The sequence below is a fragment of the Stegodyphus dumicola genome, chromosome 10 (genome assembly GCF_044657685.1).
Source record: "Stegodyphus dumicola isolate Sdum_Otavi_A_Nest chromosome 10, ASM4465768v1".
Classification (NCBI taxonomy): domain Eukaryota; kingdom Metazoa; phylum Arthropoda; class Arachnida; order Araneae; family Eresidae; genus Stegodyphus; species Stegodyphus dumicola.
Genome location: NC_140777.1, coordinates 169289449 through 169310103, shown reverse-complemented (window position 1 = coordinate 169310103; position 20655 = coordinate 169289449). Strand labels below are relative to the sequence as shown.

Here is a 20655-nt window from a genome sequence, read left to right as displayed (position 1 = left end):
TTTTGCCATACGGCCAGCTTGTGCCGGCTAGGAGGATCGGGGCTGTGCCCTTATAATGATAATAATATATATACATAACGAAAAAAAAAACTCTCTTACTTGGCTCGGTCAGCTTTGTCTTTTTATTCTTATACGTTGGCAAATTGTGCATTTTTTTGCTTTAAAAGGGATTGAATTATGCTGTTCTTATGTTCTGGTTAACGTTTTTATGCCTTTAGTTAATCTGCATATAATAATTGTAGAATTATCAATAATTTAAAAATTTAAGTGGCAAGTTAAGCCTAATCAACCGCTGTTTGTTTACATTTGAAATTCTTAGTAGAACAGTAAAGTAAATCAGTTGGTGCACCAACTTCAGCGTCTTTTTGAGCAATGCGACCAAAAATTAACTTTCAATTTTGTGCACCAAAAAGTCTGTCTTCCTACCCGCTGGCCGAATTGTTTGTTTTGTGTAGATTTTAATTGTAAAAATTACTTTTTAACTGTTTTTAATTATATTTGGTGTTTTATGTTTCTCTGTATTTTACCATTTTTAATGAAGGTGCTTTGAGTTTTTATGCACTTTTGCCTTGCCGCGAAGTGAGAACTGAATTAATAGAATGAGAAATGTATCTGTGATAAAATTCGAGGAAATAAGTTGAAATGAAATGCAGAAAAAAAAGTGTATAGTTTAAAAAACCGTAATTTTCCATGAAAGGAAAGGAATTTTATCTTATTTATTTTATTATTTTATTTAAGCCAGCATAAGGAAACTGGAAAATTAATAGTAACGTTTCACTGTCTTCTGAAAACACTTACACAAGAATTTCGCGAAGTATTATTCATTCAAGCATTTAAATAACTACATCAGTTTCAAAAGCCTTAGAAAGCATCTAGTTTCAGATTTAAACAGCGAGGATGAAACAGCTGTTTAGTAAAATGGCACCTTTCCAGACACTTCTCTATTCTGTTTTCTAACTTTTAGATCTTAATTCGAGTTCTTTCTTTTCTGCAGGAAATGTAGAGAAGGCTGGTTTTGACGAATTGTTTAATGCATAGTTTCTTAAACTGTGGGTCGCGACCTGCAGTAGGGGTCGCCAAAAATTTTAGCAATTTTGACATTTTTTTAACTTATTATAATAATTTTACAATCACCAAATATTTTTATATAATGTTTCTGAAAATATATAAAGATAGAACAATACAGACAACGAAAGAACGAAAACGTTTCGACGCATTTTTTTATAATAGAAACATTCATTTAACCTTAAAAATTACAGTTAATGACCTAAACCTGCAATAGTATATTACAGTACAAGTGAAGAAACTGACAGTTATACTCAGGAGTGTTGAATTTGGGCGATGCTTATGGGGTCCCACGAAATTTCTTAAATATTATGGGATCCCCACACCAAAAGGTTTAATAAATGGTATACATTTTAATCTGTGTATACCTATACTTGATTTGACCACCTAAAGTATAACCCTTTGTATTGAGAGCGGCCAAAGTTTGGAATTTGATAGTTAATGTAGTAACTGTATCATTTTTACGGCTACCCACAGACGTTAAATTCAACACATCCGAAGTTCAATAGCGATTATATTGATTCCATTAAGATCTTAATAAGTCATAGTAAAATAACAAATATATTAAGAATTAGGTATTTTAATGAGTGAAGTCTAAACTTAGATAATCTTCTTTTGTGCAATTGGTTTTTTAGACATTTTATTCCTTTTCTTTAACTTCTGGAAGACAAATTCTGAAATCAGAAGGGTCATCGTATTTGCTCGACTTAAAATCTTTTCGAGTGTTAAACTGAAACCTACATACCAAGACCAGATTAGAAATTCTTTAATTTTGTGATTTTTATATGTTTAACATTTTTTAACTTCTAATGATAAAACATTGAGACGTTAGATTATAAACTAAGGCTTTCAAATTTCTTTTTTTTAGATTTGGTGTGTGTGTGATTATGGCAAAGCCACGAGGGCTATCTGCCTAAGGGAAGGGATGCCTTCGTTGAGGTCTTTCTAAGGAAAACTGGCTCGTATACACGTTACGCATGGGGAAAACCACGAAAATTCCCTTGTTTCCAATATTTCGATTCTACGACTCAAATATTATGTCTAGATATTAAATTTTGTAATGTTTGGTGAGAAATTTAAGAATTTATCTTGACGCATTTTTTTCCGTTTGCGCCAAGAATAATTCACTTAGCGAACTTCTTAATTTATAGCAACCTATTTTCTTTTCCATTGTACACGAGCGGAAAAAAATGTCATCATTCATTGTTTCAAATACTTTTAACAAAGTGCGTAAACCACATTTGGCGTTATTATCGCTTATAACAAACATACCAAATTCCAAAAACGTGCGAATAAAATAAATTCACGAATATTTTAAAAATTTTGAATAAAGAACTCTAATTATTTTGCAGGTATGCTTAGAAATACATCTTCGGTGCTGATGGTAAAAATTTTATAGGTTATAATTCAAAATGTTTTCGAAAAATTTATAAAGCTTATTTAAAAATACAAATTTTAAAAAAAGGGCGAATTTTATTTAGAATAAACTTACAATTCGAAATGTGGAAGGAAGAATCACATAAGTTTAGTTAAAAAAAAAAGAGATATTAGTAAATGTATACCAGATTCAATTAACTTGGAGAAGCTAAAATTTAGAGAGCTAATTTTTTTTAAAACTACTGGTGAGATTTTTACAAGACTCCGTAATTTGGATGATTTGAGTTGTAGAATCGAAGTATAAAAAAATGGTATGTTGTTTCAGAAAAAGTCCGATTTTCCGCCAAAAAACCTATGTTAGAATAATGTTATATATAAATCTAATATATATCCGAATTCGCGCTTTCGAGACATGGAAAACGTAAGTTAAATTCCGACAATTAATCTAGTAAAACGTGAGAACTGTCCCCTTTTGTGTGTGTGTATGCAAGGTGTACATAAATATTAACATCAAAATGTGAAATTCGGCATCATATAAATTCACAGGTATTATGTGTGTGCTATCTGAAACCATGAAAGAGTGAGTTATAAAATGAAGTTACCTATAAAAACCTATATAAGTTTTTGCAGTAGTTCTGTTTGTTTGTTTGGTTATTTTTAGCATAGCAAAGCACATAAAACTAGCTGCCGAAATAGGAGACTGCCGTTGTGAAGGTTTCTGCGACGGAAACGCAAGGGTACTGTATATCCCTAAATTCACTTAAACAGTTTGTGAAAGATCGAGCTGCAGCAAACGACGTGCTTTTCTGCATGTAATTAGAACATGTTTTCTCAAAAAATCAGAAAAAAGCTAAATGTAATTTTTGACCAAATAATTAATGTGACGGAAATATCTGAACAATAAATTTTCCACCAACTGAATAAGAAGCTATAATTGGGATTTCTGCTTCTGAGATGTTCACTAGTGGCCGAGTATATAAGACCACTGAACACTGGTAGTTTTATCCGGATTTAAATTCGAATCGAATGTAACATCCATTTGTTATTAAAATGTTGGGGTCTGTGTTTTTTATTTTATAATATTTGACAGATTTCCATTCGTTTAAAATATGTTCAAATCCTGTTATTTATTATACAAGTACTGTGCTTAGTAGGTAAATTATAATCTTTTTTTTTTTTTTTTTTTTTTTTTTTTTTGTGTGTGTGTGTGTGTGTGTGTGTGTGTGTGAAATAAACAACTTCAAAATAAAATAAGATACTTAGAACTTTGCCACAACTAAGACATTCCATACAATGCCGAGGTATTCTGTGTAATACTTGACATTCCTACAGTGTCGATAGCATATAGTACATTCCTCCTGCAAAAAACTTGAAAATCATTAGAATTATTTCTAGACACAGCTGTTAATATTTATGTACGAATACATTTATCGAAATTTTGATTACTTTATGTTTCTTTCCCATATCCATTCCCGACAGCAATAGTCATGCTCCTTTACGTGAGATATAGTTAACCTACACAAAACTGAGAGACATATAGCTGAGACTACATGCAGCAGAGAGAAATATTCTTCTGTAGTTATTACGTGCAAGGTAAACTAATACTTTCTGTATTAATTTAGAAGTCAAAGAACAAATATCAGCGTTTTATTTTAAAATTTTCACAGGATTAGTTTCGGTTGTTTTACCGAACCATCATCCTCGGCTGCAAAAGCGCAAATGAAAGAGATAAGATATAATGAGTACATAAGAAAAGATAAGAAAGACTGGACAGGAGATAAGCTACTGGCGCCATCTGTTAATGAAACCAGAACTTAAACATAATTTCTTTAAAGGCTGAAGGCAGAGATGGATTGGAATTAGAGTCGTTAACTAAAACAGAAAGATTTTTTTGAATGTGAAATGCCTCTAGAAAATCTAATTCACAAATGGAAGATGTTTTTTAAATAATTTTGGCAGCAGAAAAATTGAAAATGTGATTTTCGGACCAACAATGTTGGGCAACAGAAGACTTCTGTGTTTCCTTTTTTCTAACATAAGCCTCATGTTCCTTGACGCGAAATTTCACGGCTCTCTTAGTTTGGCCAATGTAAATTAAACCACGCTGGAAAGGAATCCTGTAAATACCCCAGGAATTCATATCCGGAATGGGGTCCTTGAGTATGGAACTCGGAATTTTATTGATGGGAGAATAAACGACCCAAAAGTTAAATTTCTGCAAAATACGTGCAACTTTATAGCTAATTGATGGAAAGAAAGGAATGACAACAGAATTTTTTTAATATCAGACAACAAAATTTGTATATATATGTTTATAATTTTTATAATATATATTTGTTTGACTTCTAAATTAGTATTTGTTCGGCGTGTTATTGTATCTTAATTAATACTTTCTGTGTTCATATATATAATTAAAACGGACCTTTGGTAAAAAAAGTACCATTATATGGGATCAGACATAAAACTTCCTTAAGCTCAACGCCTTATATTTGCTTCCAAAAGTTTCAAAATACAGAATCATCTTGTAAACGCAAGATCTTCGTATTTTTTTTCGAAAATGTATTTTATTTCTATATAGCAAGTTACTCATTTAAAATACAATATTTCGCATCCTTTTTGTGCTTGTGTCTTCTGAGAATGTACTACGGAAATTCTGAAACTGAAAGTATTCTTAAATGTTACTTACAGCTTGATTTCTAATAGTCCCTAGGTTTAAAGAAGGTTTTAAAAAACTCTGCAAAACTAACCCAGAACTTTCTTGTAATTTCTCTAAATGCTGAAAATCCATCATCTTTAATTCAAAACTTAATGATGATATCAACCTTAGACGATATCTGGTGACCCTGTGATATATTTTCCTTCCGTAATGCATTTCAGCTTTTGTTTATTGATTGCTTTGTAGAGACATTAGGTATTTTTGGAAGCAGGCAAGATGAAAAATTAGCAACCGTCTTCGCGGGGAATCGGACCACTGACCTCCGGAATACTGGCCCAGCGTGCAGGAACACTACACCACGAAGGCACGCTAGGAAAAGATACCTTATAGCTTTACTCCCTCCTGTACTTCAGACTACTTCGAATTCTAATTATTCGTTTTACGAATTATGTCATGTTGACGTTTCAAACCAGTCAAAACGCTTTCAACATTGTCACCTAGCAGATGTGGCCAGTTATGCCCAAAAGAAATAAAGATAACTTGATTTATTGATATCTTTGTGGTCAAAAATGTGCAACAAAATATATAGTACTGATTATAAATGTGATAACAGATTTGCTGCCATGATATGGAAGCTAAATTTGAAAGGAATCAATGAAATGCCCCTATGCATGTTTTCATGTAGTAATGGATAGCACTTCCTGGTAACAGTTGGAAGATAGGTGGCTTATATCCAAGAGAAATCATAGCTGACTTTTTTTATATTTCCCCCTCTACAAAGATTAATAGTTTCTATATTTTCTAACTAAAATTTTCTTCTGTTCCGACGAACTGTTATTTAGCTGATTATAAATACCATCAGATCTCATTATGCCAAAAGAATGATTGGTTATAAAATTCAAAACAGCGATTCAAATTCAAATGACTATGCTGTTCTTTTCTTTTTTTCTTTTTTTTAAATAAATCTGCTCAGACATTGGTTGCAATTTCTGGACAGAAGATGAATTTACAACCCATGCCGACACTAATTTCTACTCGGGGGGGGGACGCATTTGCTTTGAATCCCCTAAAAGGCAATTGTTTTTTTTAATTTGTCTGGCAATCAGGTTGGAAAGAAAAGATTGAAACACGCGATTTACTGTCCTCTATGAAAGTCAACTGTAAACGATAATTTTAAAAAAAATCATTGTTTTGACCAACTGTCTGAGGAAACAAATCGTATCATTTATGAACATTTGGTACAATATTCTCCGTAATTTTGTGCGATCGTAGATGTATGTTATATAAAATGGAAAACATACATTGTTATTTTATGACATGAAAACATTTAAATATTCTTATGAGACTAATTTTGCTTTGTACTGCGATTATTTGAATTCAGGCAAACGCCTGCTCATTTCTGTATGCTAAAAGTATGAGTATTGATAAAAGATGTATTATTAATAATTTATTTCAGAAAGTTTATCGATGAAAACATTCAGTATTAATTAGAATTATTTTATTGTTGTTATGTTAAGATTAAAAAAAGCAAAATTGACTATGTGTATGCAAGCGTTACAGTAATTTTCATTTCATGTTTTGACAAGGATATTTGAATTTTTAATCTTAATACTTATAAACACCAGCATTTAATGCCGAAAACATCAGCATTTAATGTATTTCAGGTGACTGAACTAGCTTTTCGCTCACCGATAACTTAATAGTGACGTTACCGCTAAAGTGCGAAAGTCGTTAATGTGCACATTACCTAACTAATCTGCAGACTAACTGGTTTCAAATCAGTTAGTCTGCAGAAATCAGAAATCACTTTTTCCATTAAAGAAAATACTTTTTCCATTAAAGAAATCACCTTTTCCATTAAAGTGTGGAATCAGGAGTTTTACGGATTTTACTTAGGTGATGTGCACATTAACGTCTTCCGTATTGTTAAAGTTCAAAAGTTTGTTTCTCGTTAAACTGAAAATAAGATCTTTGTCGTAAGAACAACAACGTTTTTTGTATACTTAAATTAACATAAGGTTATCTATTTATTTTTCGATATCTAAAAAATCAAGTTAATGAAATCAAACAATCAACAAATTATTTGCTAAAATTAATCATCAATCAATAAAAAAACTATAATACAGGGAATAAAATGGTTTAAAACATTATTACAATTAAGGAAATGAATTGGCAAAACATAAAATTATGCTCACTTATTAACGCAATATAAAGATTTTGAATTCTGAAACCCTGCCCGATCAACAATTTAAAAGTGTTAAGTGGCGGGGCTGTTTTAACCCTTTGCGGCACGGTGTGTCCGGTCTGGACACACCTAAAAATTTCCTTCTGTACGCACGGAAAAATTGAATGAAAAAGGATTTATAGATTACTATAGGTTACTCTGAACCTTCTTTATTTATAGTAAATGACAGCTCAACACAAACCAGTCCATATATTTTAGCCATGCTTAGTTTTTTAAGACTCTCATTTTTCAAAGAAATCTTCCAGATTTTTTTAAGGTATAAAAGGAATTGTTTGTAAAGAAATTTCTATGTTATTTTTTTGGCTGTTTGCTAATCTCCTTATTCGATATTAGTTTTAAATTTTGACCTTGAAATCTTGTCTAAATTCAAACGGCGAACCCTAGGTGTGCCCAGACTGGGCTCACCGATCATCCAAGACAACTGAGAGTCTAAATTCTTTGTTTCTCCGCATCTCATCCGGTCAGTTCATTAACAACAATGCTCGTTTCAGCACTCTTTTCGAAGCTCTATTCAATGAGTGTGCCACTTTGGGCACACCCACAGAACTAAAACGATAAGTGCTATCGTCACAAAATTTTATTTGTATACACCTCTAGGCCTAATTAGACTGCCTACCATTTTTTTTTTTTTTTAATCAAAGCTCCGACATTAAAAGGTAGCGTGCCGGAAAGGATTAAGCTTACAGAAACATTGCTGTTGTTCCAGCAAAGATTTTATTTTCACTTCAACGAGTGCCTAGTATATAATGTGTAGATCATCTAGGTAATTTGCAAATTACCTAGGTAATTCCAGAAATGAAACAATTTTCCGCACTTTAACGGATCGCTCTAGTTAATCTACAGATTAGCACTGCAGAATATGTGATTTCTGCACTTTAGTGAACTTTAGTGATAACAAGAAGAGTGAGGTTGATTAAAATAGTACGTTATGGAATTTTAGTTGCTTTATATTATTAATCAATGATGCTAATTTAAATTAATTAATTTTTTTTTAACTTACAGAGTTGGATACTGAGTAAATAGCATATTAAATATTTTTTTATCTGTAGCACGTTATGGAATGGCTGTGTGTTAGTACATCTTCATGTTTTGAATGTCTCGAAATTCAGAAATTTTAAGTGATCCAGAAAGGTATTTTTATAATTATTTTAGTATAATCTTCTTTTCCTCTCCTACACTGCAGTGATTAGACTACTGACTAAGTGCTTGTTGGTGTCAAATCATTGAAAATCGCGATCATAAATTTCAGGGTGATTCTCACTGAAATAAAAAGGGATCATGTCAGAAGCAGGGCCGAATTACTATAAAGAAGGAAACATATTACACAGAGCAAGCATTCCCTTCCCACTCTTAAGTGTTCCATTTTATTTTATAATGGGAATCATTGTAAAATTATTTTATACTGGGAATCACCGCAAAGTTGTTTACTGAGAATCAGTGGTATCTTGATTTGTAGATAAGCGCTAAGATAATTATGCTTTCAAAGTCATTGCCCATTTATTCCTTTCTGATAATATATCAGAAATTCCTGTCATCTCACGCTTCACTCTCACTTTCATTTTTTTTTTCTTCTCTTTCCACTCTTCATTCATTCACATGCTGTGATTCATGTAAAAAGTCGATAAGTAGATAGACGAAATAGCACATGGAACAGTTATTTATGCAATTAAATATTTTTTAAGTTTTAAAAACTTTGTTACTTTAGTTTATTTTTTTAGACTTGGAAATTAAATTCAGATTTATATTAATTTTTTGGAAAAATTATAAAACTCTTTTTTTCTTAAAATTCCCTTTATTATTTCACATGATCTCTGATTGTCAATAGAATAAACCAATGATTCCCAAACTTTTCAAGATCGTTACTCCATTTTAGGTATTCGGGCCATATTACGACGCAATATTCTCAGGAATATACAGTGGATGGACAAAAATATGGAAACACCTTGTGAAATGCATGTTTGAAAAGAAAGATTGATTTTAATGAAATATGTAGGCGCTGGCGTTTTTGACTACTGACGCCACCTATACAACTTCGTAAATGTGGTAAACAGTTCAGTTGTTGTCGAAGTACTGTTATGTGAGGTTGTCATTGCATTATGTCAGAGTTAACAGACTTCGAACGTGGGCAAATTGTTGGAGCACGTATGGTAGGCGCTTCCGTAAGCAAGGTAGCCGAGGTGTTTAGTGTTTCAAGAGGTACTGTATCGAAGATTTATTCCGCATATTTGAAAAGCGGAAAAACATCATCTGCTAAATCACAGCGCGGACGAAAATGTGTCCTGAGTGATCGTGACAGACGATCATTAAGGGCAATTGTGACGAAAAATAAGAAGACCACAGCTGCAAAAGTTACTGCTGAAATGAATGTTGTGTTACCGAACCCTGTGAGTACCAAAACAATTAGAAGGGAGCTTCATAAACAGGGAATTGCTGGCCATGCTGCAATTGAGAAGCCACTCATCAGTGATGCTAATGCCCGTAACAGGAAAAGGTGGTGTTTAAGTCATAAAGCCTGGACTATAGAGCAGTGGAAGCGAGTAATATGGTCTGACGAGTCTTCTTTCACATTGTTTCCCACTTCTGGCCGAGTTTACGTCTGGAGAACGCCATCTCAAGCCTATAATACAGACTGCTTGTTGCCAAGAGTGAAACATGGCGGGGGTTCTGTTATGGTTTGGGCAGCCATATCGTGGTTTTCTGCTAGCCCCATGATAACTGTGTCAGAGCACATGACTGCCAAGACTTATGTGAACATTTTGGCCGATCAAGTTCATCCTATGGTACAAACTTTGTTCCCCGATGGTGATGGTGTCTTCCAAGACGACAAAGCCCCTGTTCACACAGCTCACATTGTCCAGGACTAGTTTTCTGAGCACGAGGATGAGTTGTCCCATTCCCCCTGGCCACCACAGTCACCAGACCTGAATATTATCGAACCTTTGTGGTCTACATTGGAACGGAAAAAGCGTTCTCGTTATCCACCGCCAACATCGTTATCTGAACAAGCCACCGTTTTGCAGGAAAAATGGTATAATATTCCCTTGGCAAACATACAGGAACTGTATTTATCCATTCCGAGAAGACTGCAAGCTGTTTTGGATGCCGACGGGTTTCCTACACCATATTAAGCAAAGAAACATGTTTTTTTTAAAGGTGTTTCCATATTTTTGTCCAACCCCTGTATATGTTATATGTTTGGATCCCTATCATCCAGTTTTTCAGCAACGTTGCGACCCATAGTTTGAAGACCACTGGAATAAACAATTACTTCATTTTTAGCAAAAAAGAAGCGTTAACTCGGAACGGCTATCAGTCTCGAAATGGGATTTTGCACTGAATCACTGTAAAAGCCTTTTCAAATTGTTGCCACCATATATTATCGCCCTGTATTATTAGTCCAAAGGGGCAATTTGCACAAAGGGGCTATTGATTTGGTTTTGACATTTTGCGTTATTTCACTATAAACGGCGCGTCACTTTTCAAATTGTTGCCACCAAATATTACAGCCCTGCATTATATTTAAAGATATTAAATAATGAAGAATCTACATGAATATATGTATGTTTCTCGCACTGTGAAAAAACAAACGTATCAGATTTTGATTTGATGATTTAAGACATCAAATTTTGAATAACGTGCATCTCCACACGATTATGGCCATTTGGAGGCCCAAATTTGGAATTTGTTTTATTACCTATTTCATATTCTGTAAAAACTTTAACGAATTTTTGATTAACAAACTCATCGATTTCAAAGCGACCAATGGCAACATTGTAAGGGGAAAAAAAGCATTTTTATCTCCAGCGCGCGAGACTGTCTTTTGGAAGTTCTAAAGATATGCTATTTTTAAATATTTTGTGATATTGTTGTTGAGCTGAATTTTATGTGGTTTAAGTGAGAAGAACATGATATTTAATAAATAAAGGTAACAGGCAAAACGTTAAAAAAAGCGCCCCTTTGGGCGTAATATAAGATCTGAAAGCTTTCCGATTACTTTTTTTTTATAAATTTATTCCTTTTTATTCTTTACATGTCATTTTTTATCGCTTTTCTGTTTAGTTAATCAATAAAATTATATTTTCCCCAAAAAACTTTATATGTATTTGCAGCAGTGCAGTTAACTATAACCGCTGCTGCTGATATCGGCAAGAAATAGCAAACCGGTTTTCAATTCTGAAATTTATTTTGTAATTAATAATTTGAATTCTAATAGTAACATCTGGGAAGTATGCTTATTAAGATTATGTACGTCTCCATTTACGCTCAAATTCTATCGTATTTTCTGAGAGCATTCAAAAATTTTAACGAAAGAGATGACCTTTCAGAAATATGGCGCATCCTGCTGAACAATGATGTCGCAACAGACCTTCCAGTGCTTATGTTATGCTTTAAATAACTTTTGACAGGACAATTGTCGAGAAAAAAGTGTCGCCGAGTTTATATTTATGAGATGATTGCTGAAGAGGAAGTCACGGGACTTTCTATTGAGAAGAACGTCAAGCAGAGGGATATTTATCGAGGCTCCTGTAGCTACAACATTCAACTAGCGATGGTAACCAGCTGAAGTTGAATTCGCAGAAGCAGCTCTGTTTTAAAAGGCAATAAATTGCTGCCTATTATTACTAAAGTTCACGTAAAGGTATCGAATTCCTCATGTTTTACAGTTTGAAAAACGGCAGTTTGTAATGAATACTTCTGTTTTGTTAGGAAATCCCATTAAAATTAAAATTTAATAATTATTAATATGAAATTGAAAAGTTCAGGATTTCATAGTGTTTTGCAGATAATTAATTGCCGTGCTTAAACATTTTTTTTCGTTTGGTATTTTTATTATCACTTTTTATTCAAATAAAATACGGAACGGGTTCTGATTTAAGAGGGAAAATACACAAATAATTCATAATTATTTATAGCAAAGCACGTCGCTGTCGAAAAGCAATCATTCCAATTTTAATCAAATTTTCCGATTACTTTTAACTGTCTTTATTTAGCAATTAAATTAATAGATTTCTGTCTACTGAAAAGTCTACTGAAAGAAAGATACTGAAAATGTAATAAATATTAAAATGGTTTTTCTTTCAACTGTTGCTATGAGGAGCTTTTAGCCCAAAGGGGCGTTAGACTGAAAGGGGTATATTAGCCTCAAAACGTCATTTTGCGTCGTTTCACTTTCTGCGTTGGTTTACTTTTCAAACTGTTGCCATCAATATTATCGCCATGTATTATATTTAAAGCAACTAAATAATGAAGAATATGCATGAATGCATGTCTGCTTCTCGCATTGTGAAAACACAACCGTACCTAGAGTCATCCAGTTTTGGATAATGTAGTCCTCCAATGAACATGGGGACTTGGAAGACCGAATTTGGAATTTCAAATTTGTTTTATTATCTATTTCAAGTTTTGTAGAACTTCAACAAATTTTTGATTGACAAACTCCACGATTTCAAAACGAGCAAAGGCAACACTGTTGGAGAAAAAAAGTTATTTCCAGCGCGCGAGATTTTTTATCAGAAATTCTAAAGCTATGCTGTTTTTAAACATTTTGTTTAAAATGGAAGCTTTCGGATTTTCTTGTGTGTGTGTATATATATAATTTATTTACTAAATAAATATTGATTATATTTTCTTCTAAGATTAATTAATTTTAGTAGAATTATCTAAAAAGAGTGAATCCATAGTTAGTAAGTTTAATATCGAAAATTGTTTTAAAGTAACTTGAATGTAAATTGTTAAAAATATTTAACGGGGACTTGAATTAAATCATGAATAACAAAATTTCAATTGTAAAAAGAAATTAAATTAAAAGCAAGTAATCATTGACATTGATCGGAAATTAGTTGACTTTTCAAGGGAAACAAACCAACTCCCGTTCAATGAACAATAATTAAGAAATAAATGCGAAGGTTTTTCGTCCTTTACTCAAGTAATAAGGCGATGCCAAACTGGCAATTTAAGTTTAATATTTCCGTGAATTGAAGGGATCAAGAACCAATGCAGAGCACTAAAGAACTCATTCCGATTAAGCATTTTCGCTAATTCAATTTTGAGTGAAAAGCAATTTATGCAGTAAAATTGATAAATTACTTGAATAATTGTCCCCCGACACCCTCGTGTTTATGCATTTTAATTCAAAACTATTTGTAAAAAATTAAGCATTGGAAATTGGCATTATGAAATAGAACTCAAAGTAATTGAAATAAACATTAGAAAATTACGAAATATAAGAAATATAATGCAATCTTTGCAAAAACCAATCAAAAATTAAAAATTTTAATTTAAAATATAATAAGAAAAGGGAATGTACATGAAGATATAAAAGGCCAGAAAAAGCATTAATTAACTTACGTTCTTTCTATAGTGGGAAGTGGGCAAAGTGTTTTCTTCGCGTTTTACTCAGAAGGGTTTTGTTTCCGAAATTCTTTATCGGCAGCGGGGGCTTTGTATTATTTCAGTCGGAGAAACTTGTGTGAAGTAATTTATGGGAGAGAAGAAGCTCAAATTTTATAGCCTACAGAGCATTCAAAGAAAGTGATTTGAGACTTTATTTTCTTAAAAGTGGATCCTAGACATGTATTTTCTAAGTTTCTCAGAATAAGACAGAAAATGCTTCCAAAACATTTTCAACATTTGTAATAAGTGTCTTCTGTAAATAAAAAATTTGGCTTTTTATACTGACTTTATAAAATAAGAAAATCCATTAAGAAAATGCTGACTGCGCTTTAAAATAGTTCATGTAAAACTACCTTTCTATTAATAAAACTTATATCAAATTTCAAATCTTTCCCTCTATATCTGTGCCACCTATCAATGACGCGTTACCACGATAGTTTCAGAGAATAATTTCTAGGTTTCATTGCAATCTGCTTCGCTAAAATTACAGTAACACAATGAGAGTTATCTATTGTGGAAAGCATGCTGGTCACGAAGATTACTCTGCGGGGGCTAGTTCGTCCTTAGGTGCGAAAAGAGGAAACATTTCAGTAAGTCTTCGGCAACAATTTTTCTTCACTCGACAATTAAACCAAGATAAAAATGGCATTGTTCAGCGATTGTGACTGTCTGGCCACCTCTCACTTGAAGAAAGCCAGAAAACCAAACAGAAATTCTTTTACGTTTAGAAATGTTTCATATAACTGCAATGAAAAGATTAATTGTGATAATAATACATGGAACTTTCTATTATCGAATTATATTAGCAAGAGTATTAGTTTCAATACAAAATATTCTATGCTAAGTTTGCTTTTTATATTCATTTTTATTATAAAACTATTTCTCTTAAAAACAGTTCCTTATTAATAATTAATAGAGTTATTTATTTCGTTTGTTTCTATCGCCCCCTTTTATAAATATATTTTCAGGTAAGCATTGTTGTTCTATCCAAGTGGTTAGAATAGATGGAGTAGGCATGACGTCACAAAAATGAAGCCAAGAAAATGTCAACAACTTGACCTCACGACTTATCATAGCCGCCATTGTTAAATTAAATTATACTGATTTTAAGAGCAAAATATCAACGTGCGGAGGCTCAAAAACGTGTCTATAGGCAAAATTTGCGTAAAATATACCATTGAAACTTCCATTTGTGTTCTAAGTTTTACCATGTCATATAGTTACCACTTAAATATTTTCGTGTACCAAGATTTTTTTGAATTTGAAACTATTTGCAATCCTTGTGTTTTTTCTGTGTACTAAGTAGAGAATCATTAATGTTAAGTACTAAAATTAAAATGGGAGATTTATAAATATTTATTGATGAAAGCTAACATGTAGAAAACACCGAAGAAAATGCAAATAAAACCAACCTAAAACTCGCCTATGGCAGCGGCCATGATAAGTCGTGATGTCATACCTTGACGTTTCATGGCTTCGTTTTTATTGCATAAGACATATGAAGGAGGTTTACTCCATTTATTCTAACCTCCTTGGTTCTATCAACCGCAGAAATTTAAAGTAGTTTAATTCCACATATTTGCATCGAAGAGAAATGATAATGAAATAAGAGTTGCGCTATTACGAATTAAAAAATAGAATAGGTTCTTGAAATTAAATCGCTGTTTTAACTGATCGAAACGTTTTGGGAGTTACAATTATAATTCCTTCCCTTTTGATAAAACTGCAATGCAAAAAGTAAATAAATAAATAACAGCACAGTTAATAACTAATTTTCTTTGCCAGATGCAAATATTTCCGGAGCAAATGACAATTCACAAGAAAACTGGTAATAACTGTTTTCATTCGCAATAGTAATGCACAAATTAATTTGAATTACAAGGAAATATAGAAGTTTCGGTAATATTTGTTTCTTTTTTTTCGTGTACGTGTATGCGTATGTGTCCGCGTAAAAACTTTGCATTATATTTTTTGGCAATAAGTAACTTTAAATACTTCTGGATGTTTCTAACTTGCGGACCAAATTTTTACTAATGCAGTTAAACTACTGTAAATACTTGTTGCCGATTGGATAAGACAGTTGAATGTTAGGAATTTGATCTGGGTTCTAACTTCGGAGAACGGGCTTCCTGTGTAAGAGGTTTCGTGGTTTTCCCATTATGCAATTTGTATACGGGCCATTTTGTCCCAGAAAATCCTCTACAAAGACATTACTTTCTTTGGAGAGATAATCCTCACAGGCTTTGTTATAATAAGTTAAACTAGTGAACAGAATTAAATAATAAACAAAAAATTGTCTTATAATAATCATTTGAAAATTTTTCTCAAATGATTATTATAAGACAATTTTTCTCAAATGATTATTATTAGAAAATGTTTATTTTTAAGCAGATATTAATGCTTCACAAATTCGTATTACAAGAAGAAATGATTGGAATAATAACTAACTAAGAATTAAATTTAATATGCTGAAAGCGACAGAACAAAAGTATTTTCAATGATTCATGTTGCTTACTTTTAATTTTTTGACTTTTTTTCACACGAATTACGCAAACGATAACGTTCAAAGAAATATATTTTTTTTTTTTCTAAAATAATCAAAAAGCCTAAATGTAAACTTAATAATAGGCACTTTGTAAAAAGTGTCAGCTGTCCTAAGGTTTGTCTTTGAAGAGATCAGTTTCTTTATTCTTATATGTTTGTAAATTGTGCACTTTTTGCTTTAAAAATGATTGAGTTATGTTGTTCTTATCTTCCGGTTAAGGTTTTTATGCCTTTAGTAAATCTGTATGCAATATTTTTGGAATTATCAACAATTTAAAAGTCGTTTAAGTGCCGCTAAGCCTAATAATTTTTGCCATGTCGGCCATTGCTTGCTTACATTTGAAACAACAGAATAGTAGATTTGTTGCCAATCTAGAGAAAGTAAGCCTCGCAATAACAAAGATACCGCCTTCTTTTATTATTGCAAATTAAATCATACGTAATTAATTCTGCAATATATTCGAGGAAATAAGTGTTTAAGATTTACTTCATAATTTTCAATACGGGCATCTTGAGTTTTAATGTATTTGCGCCTTGTCGTGAAGTGAGAACTGAATTAATTGAATCAGAAATACCTAGAATTAAGTGAACCTAGGGCTGTTAAGTGAACCTAGAGTGTCGCTATGGTAAATAAATATAGTGAATTTTAAAGAGTGCATTTATTCAATTGTGGTTTATGCGCTATCGACGAAGTAGATTTAATTCAATCAAATAAGTTTAAATGAAATGCAAGAAAAATGGGTATAATTTAATATTCCGTACAAGTAAGTCATGTGGTGTACACATCAGATTTGTTTTTTTCTGATGAATATCCTTAATTGTTTCCACGCGTACGTTTTAAGTAGACGTAATTATTTTAATTGTTTGCACGTAGACGTATTTATTTAAAAGTGACAATAAAAATATTCTTTAACGTATTTAACAAACATTCTCAATTCGTATAAAGGAAATTTAAAGTTAATTAAAATTAAATTTTAAATTATGAAATTTTAATTGCATACAAATAAATGATTAATTATTGATGCGAACTAATTTACAATATCCTTTAAATTCTGAGAGCAGATGTAAATTAAGTGCAAGTATAAAAAACCATGAACATGATCTGGCCAGTTAGAATGTTAATGTCACAAAATTTCCTGAGTTTAATTGCAAAATGTTTGCTATAAACGCTGCAACTAATGATTAAATTCTAGAGTTCAACGGAATCAAGTCGGTATTTCTGTTAACTGTTAACCGGTTAAAACTGCGTAGAGAATTATTTTATCTGCTCTGCCCTGCAGCATCTTTCTTATACGTGTATTTATGAAACATGTTTGCATAAATGTAGAGGTTTGAATGTTGTCTATCGTACATTATTATTAAAATGGCAGATTTGAGATTTTAATATCCATTGCCTGGAATGCATTCACTCAAAATGAGATAAGTAAGTAACATGGTATCCTCTGTTAGTAATTTCTGAACATGTGTGTGTGTGTGTGATTATGGCAAAGGCTCGAGGGCTATTTGCCTAAGGGGAGGGATGCCTTCGTGGAGGACTTTCTAAGGGAAACTGGCTCGTATACACGTTACACATGGGGAAAACCACGAAAACGCCCATGCAGCCAAATTTCTGAACAGGAAAATTATAGTTCATCGAGGCGAAATTTAAAAAAAATATATTATGTTACTTTACGGTTGTAGACACATTAGGCTATTTTTTTAAAGCAGGAGAGATGAAAAATGAGCAACTCCTTCGCCGGGAATCTAACCACAGACCTCTGGAATACGCGCTCGGCGTGCTGACCACTACACTAAGAAGGCGGGAGAAATATCTTATATACCCCCCTTTTAAAGGGCGACTGGGGATTGGGGAACCCAATCGCCAAATCCTGGGGTTGGAGAATCATCATCCACCACCCTCTTAGTTCGGGCGCCACTGTAGAATTATTAGGATTTTTTGGAGAAGGCGGGAGAAATACCTTATACGGTCAGCTGTAGCTTCAGAGAAGTGGTAGAAACTGATTCTTAGAAAGCATCGTAGTGGTAAAGTTAAACGAATTCCTAATGATGCTTTGAATATACCGGGAAGTGCTGTCGAACCTAATAACCGCTAAGATACAGTGCGTGCTCTGGGTGTCAAATCGAAATCCGTAACATCTTTTCTTTCCACGTTTCTGACTGCTTCCAACCTGACACCTGATAATATCTGAATTGTTAGAGGACGTCGTAATTGGGTCACAGTAAAAGTGACCCAGAGTCTGGCGGAATGCTTTCACCCACATTTGTCTTACCAGACGGATCAGGCGAGCTGCTTTATCAGATTTTCATTTGTTGATCCGGTGCAGCTTGCTTCTGTGCAAACACGTTTAAGTTAGCTTTCGATTTCTTTAAAAATGACGTTCGGCTTTTTGATATTACGTAAAAGTTATAATGATATGTTATTGTCCGAAATTCACAGCAAATATAAATGTTACAGTTATAAAAATATTTTCTGAGCAAGAGTAATTGATAAAACTTAATTCCAACAGAGCGGTTTAAGTTTAGTTTCCTTAAGAAGATTATTAGGTTAAGATTAAGTTTGCTTTATTCGTAGCATATATTTTCAACTCGAAAATTTAAAATTTAAAAGAAGATTTCTTCCTAAAAATCACTTTGTTTTGTTTAAGGTTTTAAAATAGTAATTAGAACAATTATTTTTGTGTCACTTAATAACAATATTAAAATTTTTAGCCCAAAGCAGCGCTAATCCAGGAGGGCTCTTAGTCTCAAAACGGTATTTTGTGGCGTTTCATTGTAAACGGCAAATCAGTTTTAATATTGTTGCCACCAAATATTAGAGCCCCGTATTATATTTAAAGAAATTAAATAATGAAGAATCTGCATGAATGTATGTATGTTTGTCGCATTATGAAAAAAAAACGGCGGTACCTAGAGCCATCAAATTTTGAATAACACTACCCAAACATGGTAACCTGGACGCCCGAATTTTGAATTTTTTTTTTTTTTTGGGGGGGGGGGGGAACATTTTTATCTCCAGCGCGTGCAAGACTGTCTATCGGAAATTCTAAAGATGAAGGATTTATCAGAGATTCTAAATGCTGTTTTTAAATATTTTATTCTGTACTTCAAATTTTGTAAAACTTTAATGAACGTTTGATTAACAAACTCAACGATTTCGAAACGAAAAGTGGCAACACTGTGCGGAAAAAAACACTTTTATCTCCAGCGCGCGAAACTGCTTATCTGAAATTCTAAAGGACAGCTGTTTTTTTCAGTCCAAAGGAACATTAGCCCAAATGCTTTCTGAACGCTTACGTGTATGCAAATGTAAAAAACGCAAAATGTAATATAAAATCCGAAAATTTTCAGAATTTTTCCCCCTCTTAATACGTCCCTTTTTTAATTCTTTTGAAATGTCGAGTAATTTGTACAAATAAGTTGGGATAATTACAATTTCATACTTACATGAATGTAAGTATGAAAAAATACATACATTATTCATTAATTTACAATCAAAGATTAATATTTACTTAATGACTAATTAAGTATTTCTTTTTGCTGAAATTGGTTATTAGCACCCTGAAGTATGTACAAGAATTTGCCATAATTCTTGAGCGTTTTAAAGAATTACACGCATCTGAGAATTTAATCGAATTTCCATCTTTATTTATATAATAGATCTAAATTTAATACTTTAAGAAGAAAACTATGTAGAGTGGGAAGCTTTTCCAGGCGAATATTATTGCGCATGCATAATTTTAATTTTTCATTTATGAGTATTTCTATTTTACTTATTTCTAGCATTGTAAATAAAGTTTTCGCTTAATCGTAAATGAAATGAACTTTAAATCACTCATATCCATTTACACGAAATTTTTACAAGGATGTTTAATTATTTTTAAAGCTTTGTTTTGAATTGATCTCTGCTAGAAAAATGTTTCCTCTTCCCTTTTTCATCTCGATGGTCAAAGATCAATGATTCTTTTCCCATTATCTGGTTTAAAAATAGTCTGGGTATGTAAATACGCTTTAATACTGATCATTTAAGTTAAGTTCAAATCGAGGTGAAAGGGCTGGCTGCGTGTGTTTGTTCCTACCTGTAACACAAATATTATATGTTTAGAGCATTCAACAATATATGTTTAAAACATTCGTCTGCAAAAACAAAATCTTTCCTTTGGAAGAGAAACCAAGTATGCTTTTCAGAATTAAAAAAAAAAAAAATACTTTCAACTTTAACTTCCGACACGCAGATCATTTCATGTCTGAGTTATGATTTTATGGAAACCACTTGTTCTCATTTTCAACACCAGAAGTTAAATACAGGTGTGGTTTTTAAATTAGCGTTTCTCTCTTTAAATAACATATTTCAAAGTTATGAAACAAGGTTCTACAA

The 20655-nt window shown here is 32.4% G+C and overlaps 1 protein-coding gene across 2 annotated transcripts in view; it reads left to right on the top strand.

Annotated features, from left to right (window-relative positions):
- The window catches only part of LOC118189056 (uncharacterized), a 293031-nt gene that overhangs the window by 245789 nt on the left and 26587 nt on the right, over window positions 1-20655 (top strand). The window lies entirely within an intron of this gene.